The sequence below is a fragment of the Carassius auratus genome, chromosome 16, assembly GCF_003368295.1.
Source record: "Carassius auratus strain Wakin chromosome 16, ASM336829v1, whole genome shotgun sequence".
Classification (NCBI taxonomy): Eukaryota; Metazoa; Chordata; class Actinopteri; order Cypriniformes; family Cyprinidae; genus Carassius; species Carassius auratus.
Genome location: NC_039258.1, coordinates 7,786,395 through 7,792,704, shown reverse-complemented (window position 1 = coordinate 7,792,704; position 6,310 = coordinate 7,786,395).

Here is a 6,310-nt window from a genome sequence, read left to right as displayed (position 1 = left end):
ATCAATTTATTCTGATAAATGCAATATATATATATATATATATATATATATATATATATATATACTATCAAAAATATGACTATAATACATTACAAGTGCAAAATTGTAATAATAAGGAAACCTCATAAAATAAAAAATATACAATTCATTATCTTTATGCAGTATATAATTTTTTTTTCTTAATTTAGGTGTAAGATGTGACTCAGACAGGTTTAGTGAGATTCCCCCACATATAAGCTTGAAATAATCCACATGTATCAGGATTTACTGGTAATGTGCAGTACGGTGTTGCGATAAACGACCAAAGGGTATGTCTTGCCAGTATAAAACACCTTGTTTTACAGTTAGTAGCTTAATAATGTGTTTGCACAATTCTATGGGTACAGGTCAGCCTGTTCTGTTACGGAGACTTGATTATAAACAGTGTTATATTTTTTGTACATTGTATTGTAAAGTGCTTTTTTGTAGACTTTGAGGAGAGTTTTTGCTTTTTAAACGTTTTACTTTGACTTTGACCACTCCCCTGGAAACGCAACTCAACTGGATATTCCTTGCTTTTGGAATTTTGTCATAAAAAAAAAACTGTACATTTTCGCTTCCAAAGGTAATAAAGCACAAAGCCTATGGCAGTCCTTAGCTTTCAAAAAATAAAATAAATAAAAAATAGTATAGTTAATTGCTTTTATTCACTACCCCTCACATTTTAAATCTATTCTTATTATATTATCGCCACACAGATGCCAAAGGTTTTCTGTTTCTCAATCCTCATACAACTCTTATCTCAAACAGAGCAATGTTGTGTGATCTTTTCAGGTTTAATCAGATGAACTGGTTTTGTTTGGTCAGCTGGCTTTTATGATCTGATTTTTCTGCCAGCGCCAGCAGAAGGTGAATCTAATTACCTGAGCATCTGTCAGGTAGCCAGAATCATATTCGATTACATCAAAACCAATCCTGACATCTTTCCTATCGCACAGGTCCTATCACGTACAATAACAGAAACAGAGCCAAACTATTTCTGTACACTGATAGTCATACATTAATAATTTATGACTATTACTTTAAGTCGACATCATAAACAATGTGACTGCTTAGAGCTGATGTTTCCGTCATGCTTTTTTGAACTATTTATGTATGCCATAAGATTGTTCACCTGTTGTCGCTATTTTCCGGAACTTCTGCAGACCTTTGATAAAATGTGAATGAAGAGAAAAATCTCTCATTTGACTCTTGACTGTGTTATTGTGGTCAGACTAGTAATTTTGCATAGGGATGTTGTATTTGTGAGCTAGTGGGTCACTGCCACTGGAAAAAGTCTTATGCAATCACAAAGGAACTAACAATTGATTTCAAATGACAGAGTCTGGCTATTTTAAGGTTTATGTTAAAGACATGCACATCTAATACAGAAGAAAACCTGAATGTTTTTTGGATTTTTTCCATTATCCTCACAAACCCACAATCTCTCAGATGGACAGTTAGATACAAGCTGCTGGTAAAACAACTCAAGATTCTCAAATGTCTTTACTGCTCTTGCTAAACACATTTCTATGGACAATTTGTAAATCTCTGTGTACATTATTTCACACTTCTGTAGCTTATTGTAAATGGGGGTCAGTTTGCAGTGTGGAGAGCAGAATCCTCTCAATGGGTGTTTGTAAGCTCAGGACTGGCTAATCTCTGATGTACTTGAGACACAACCACTTGTGCAATTAAAGTGATCCTCATTCAACATCCCTGAATTCTGAGTGTTCATATCTTAACTGCAAAATGTAGTAAATTTACTTGAGACTTATATTACAAAATCTTAAATTTCACTTAAAATATTTGAAACACATGGGTGAATTTACCAACTCTATATAAAATACATGATCACCCCGTGGCACAGGGATGGGCAACGTCGGTCCTGCAGAGTTTAGTTCTAACCCTAATCAAACACACCCGAACAAGCTAATCTTCAGGATTACTAATTTTCAGGGTTGGAGCTAAACTCAGCACTCCAGGACTGACGTTGCCTACTCATGCTGTAGCAGGTCTATACAGGTGGAGCTGGGGAAGGTGGAGAGTTTCTGGATTGCACTGCAACTAACACAGTTAGCACTAGCTAAATATTTGAATGTTAAGCATCAAGCTCATTGGCTGCTGATACTAAAAGAATCAATCAATGTGAATAATGATGACGTTATATCAGCCTAAGTTAGAACCTACTGGACTGCACCATCTAGAGTTTCATGACATAAATTTGGATTATTAACAATCACACAACTAACAATTATCTAAAAAGTAAAATGAATTATTACTTGAAAATGAAATCGAATATTATTTATTTTCATTCAATTAGTAATTATGACCAGAGTTCTTACATGGTTTACACATTTACACTGAAATAAAACAAACAATAAACTATACTGAGGGAGCTTTACGTACACTACAAACCGCATGTGGTCTGAAATACAAGCAAACTAACAGACAAGTGACAGCAGAAGCCACTGATTGGCTATGAGCCGAGTAGGGAGTGTTGCTATGGCAGCAACGTTTTACCTAGTTAGGACTGTGTCAAGAGGTGTCAAATGCATTCCCAACACTCCATACAGGGAAGTGAGAAGGCGTTACCAGGCTCTTCCTAATCACAGAGCTTGTAGCTGTAGGACATACCCAAGGAGTGCTTCATCTCAGAAATGGGTTATTAAACCATTTTAAAAAAATGTTTATTGAAACAAAAACAAAAACATTTACATAAAATTAAACTACAGAAAACTCAGCTAGAACTCATTTTCATTTGGTTCAATGATGAGGAGGACTAACTAAAACTGAAATAAAATGAATAATGAATTAAAACATAAACTAAGAAAAATGACTAAAATGAAAAATGCAAAAAACAAAAAAAGAATCATTTTAAATATTTAAAAAAAAACTACAAGCATCTCTAAAATATTAAAATAACACTGTCTCAGACAAATGTGACCATATCTCATGCTATGTTGATGCAAGTTTCACTTCTGCAAATATTTGTTCCCGTTATAGGTTTATGAAAGCAGTTTGTTGTAATATCCAGCTTAAACTAGTGGCTGTCTTTTTGAAACATGGTAGCTGGTTTCTAGCTGGTCTAAACTGGTTCTTAGCTGCTATTTATTGGTTGACCACCCAGCATGTTCCAAAAATCAGCTTGCAACATCTAATAAGCATCTCAGACAAGCACAAACCACTTAACATATACCATGTCAGATATTGCAACGGGGAAACTAGATGGAATTTTTCTGATTTTAGCTTAAAAAAATTAGAGTTATCAACATCACAAGCAGACCTGCTTCTATTCATATTACCAAGATGTTTTGTGAAAAGAAAAAACAAACAAAACCAGCACTCTGAAACTGGCAAAAAGAGTTTCCATGGTGACTTCCATGGGAAATGATGCATTTGGTACCAAGCAATAATTAATCTCAAAGGTCCAGTAGTTTGAAACCCTACAGCTGTTGAGCTCGTCCACATGTTCCAATAAGACACTACAGGGGGACATCAACACACTGTTAACAGAAAGAGATTAAACAGTCCAAGTAATGTTTTAATATTCTTTTGTCCACATTTGAGGCTGTTTATAATTACATTTATTCATAAAGAAAAAGTTTGTGATCTGGAAAGATCCAGTCAGGAAAGCTGTCCACTAACCAGTGACCTCTATACTACAGAACTGAGCATTAACATAAAACTAAGGTGGTAATATTGTGTTTGTACATATTTTATAGAGACATTAACATTAACACAATTTAAAATGAGTTATAAAAACATGCTTCAAAAGCATCCCAACATTAAAAAAGGCATAATATGAGTAAATTAATAATAACATAGTGTTTTTGAATGGTTATAAAGTCAATATCATATTTGTAATCATGCTTATATTCAAGAAAAACAGGACTCTTCCTCATGTGATATCGCTTAACCTTTCTGTATGCTATAAAAACAAGAACATTGTGAATTATAGCCTGTAACAGAAATGTGCGGGGTTGATGCTTTCACTGAGTAGTCAGAAACTATTCAGCTGCTCTTTTTTTTGTCCTCCGTTCATAAACATAACAATTTTTACGCAGTTAGACAAAGATTAAAACAAATCTGTACGCGAGAGATCAGATGACAACCCCTGAAACCGATTCATAATTGACTCGCAGTCGTAAGAGTGAATCATTCACGAATCGATTCAGACTGTTTGATCTGTGATCGATTCATTAACACCAATCGACTCGCAAGAGTGATTCTTCGGCGAAAAGGGCGTCGCTACTCTCATTATAAACCTGATTCTGTGTTTTTTTCTAAACAACCGCCATAAAACTAGTACATATTATCCAGGTAAATCTAACCTTGTAGCCTATCTATCTATCTATCTATCTATCTATCTATCTATCTATCTATCTATCTATCTATCTATCTATCTATCTATCTATCTATCTATCTATCTATCTATCTATCTATCTATCTATCTCAACTGTTTCAGACTACAAGCTTTTACAACAAGCTTTCAGGCTAGGCTTTCTCAAGACAACATTAAAGTTTGTCTTTAAAATCTTTTTATCTATTACATTACCAATTTTCTCAGCTTCAAAAGGTGTCTCATAAAACATTTAGGAAATCTTGAGGAAAAGCTTGAGGAGAAACTTCAGAGACTGTACTCATTCTGAAATAGTAGTATTTAGCGCCATCTTGTGGAGAGATTTACACTTGACAGCCAACACAGCCTTGATTTTGTTTGCACAAAGAAACTTGCACTGATTGATCTTGAAATATGTCAGTGCCCTTGTTTTGTCTCGAGATACACACCAGTCATGTTTTTTTTTTCTAAGACATGTTTAAATCCTAATTGAACTATGGCTTAAACTAAGCCCTGTCAGGCCTTAATGGTCTTTGACACTTATAAATTGACTTCTCCAGATTATTTTTGATTAGCACATATTTGAATACCATGTATTACAGCATCCTTTCCTGGGGGATGATGTACCCGGAACCAAAATTTACTTAAATTTAATGCATTATTAAAATTAAATCTATCACAGCCTGAAGTTATGGTTAGCAAGAGAAAGTGGTGGCTTCAAAATATTTGTCAAAACTTGTCCCATAATTATTTCTCAGATGATGTTAACAGGTTTACTGCTCACAGCTATGAAACTTGGAACAGCAAAAATATATATTTAAAAAATGACCCACAAAGATTACAATCAAAGTACGCACATCCAACAGACAAAAAGCTCAATGCGGGTGTGAGAAATGTCATCCGTTTTGATAACACAAAAATTACTATTTTCTGAGACGAGGTGTGCCAACTTTGATCTTCCTGTGTGAAAAAGTAAAATCTTTTTATTCAAAATATATGGAAATCTTATTAGAAATAGAGAAGAAAGGAAAAAGGAAAAACTGAAATGGACTTAGAAGTGGTTATCGTGTGAGATTGTGAAAGCAATCCTTAGAAAGTATTATATTTGCTAAAGAGCCTTTTGATTAGAGCCTTCTCACCTTCCCAGGATCCTTTGTTTTCATTCCGATCGTGTGAATATTATTAATGCTGAGACAGTAATGTTCAGTCCATGAAAGATTGAAACTTAAATCAAGCTAAAAATGTCAAGATGAAACTACAGATAAATATCTAGAGCATTTTTGGTTTTGTCAGTGTGCAAACCTAATGGTTTCACTTCTCTTAGGGGTGCAAAGGCTCTTGAGACTCGTAAAGAACAATAAAAAGCATAAAAACTGAAGCAAGGGACAGTATTTTGACCTTAAGACAGCTGTGAAGAATTACTGATAGATAAATTAAACACTTTTAACTTACGCAACTGGATTTAAATGATCTAGCAATGCTGCCACGAGTTTTCCCGTAACCGTTTCAAGCCCTTCCCAGGCTTGGCTCCCACCCTTACACTTCAGCATGTGCTCATATATAGATAGATAATAAGACAAGCAGCCAGGATCCAAGCCAGTTCCTCTGTCTCCTCCAGCATGTTCACACGGCTGCTCTCTCTCTGGGTGACTGGGGCGTTACTGCTGCTCCTGAACTGGGGTAAGTACAAAACTGTTGCCCTTAACCTCTCACAAGAGCTAGAGGACATTCACACATATTATATTCTGTACAGCCTTGGAAATGGCTTTCCCTTCATAGTTCTTTAACTTTATTTGTTTTCCTTTGCGAATGGATTTGCCTGATGCTTACTTGGGTTTATTTAGCAGAAAAGTAAGCCACCGAAAGAAATTTCCGAATGCTTTTATGCCGTTTTACTGCTTCTCTTGACAATTTGAGGAACAAGATGTGATGGAAAAAAAAGTGGTTTTA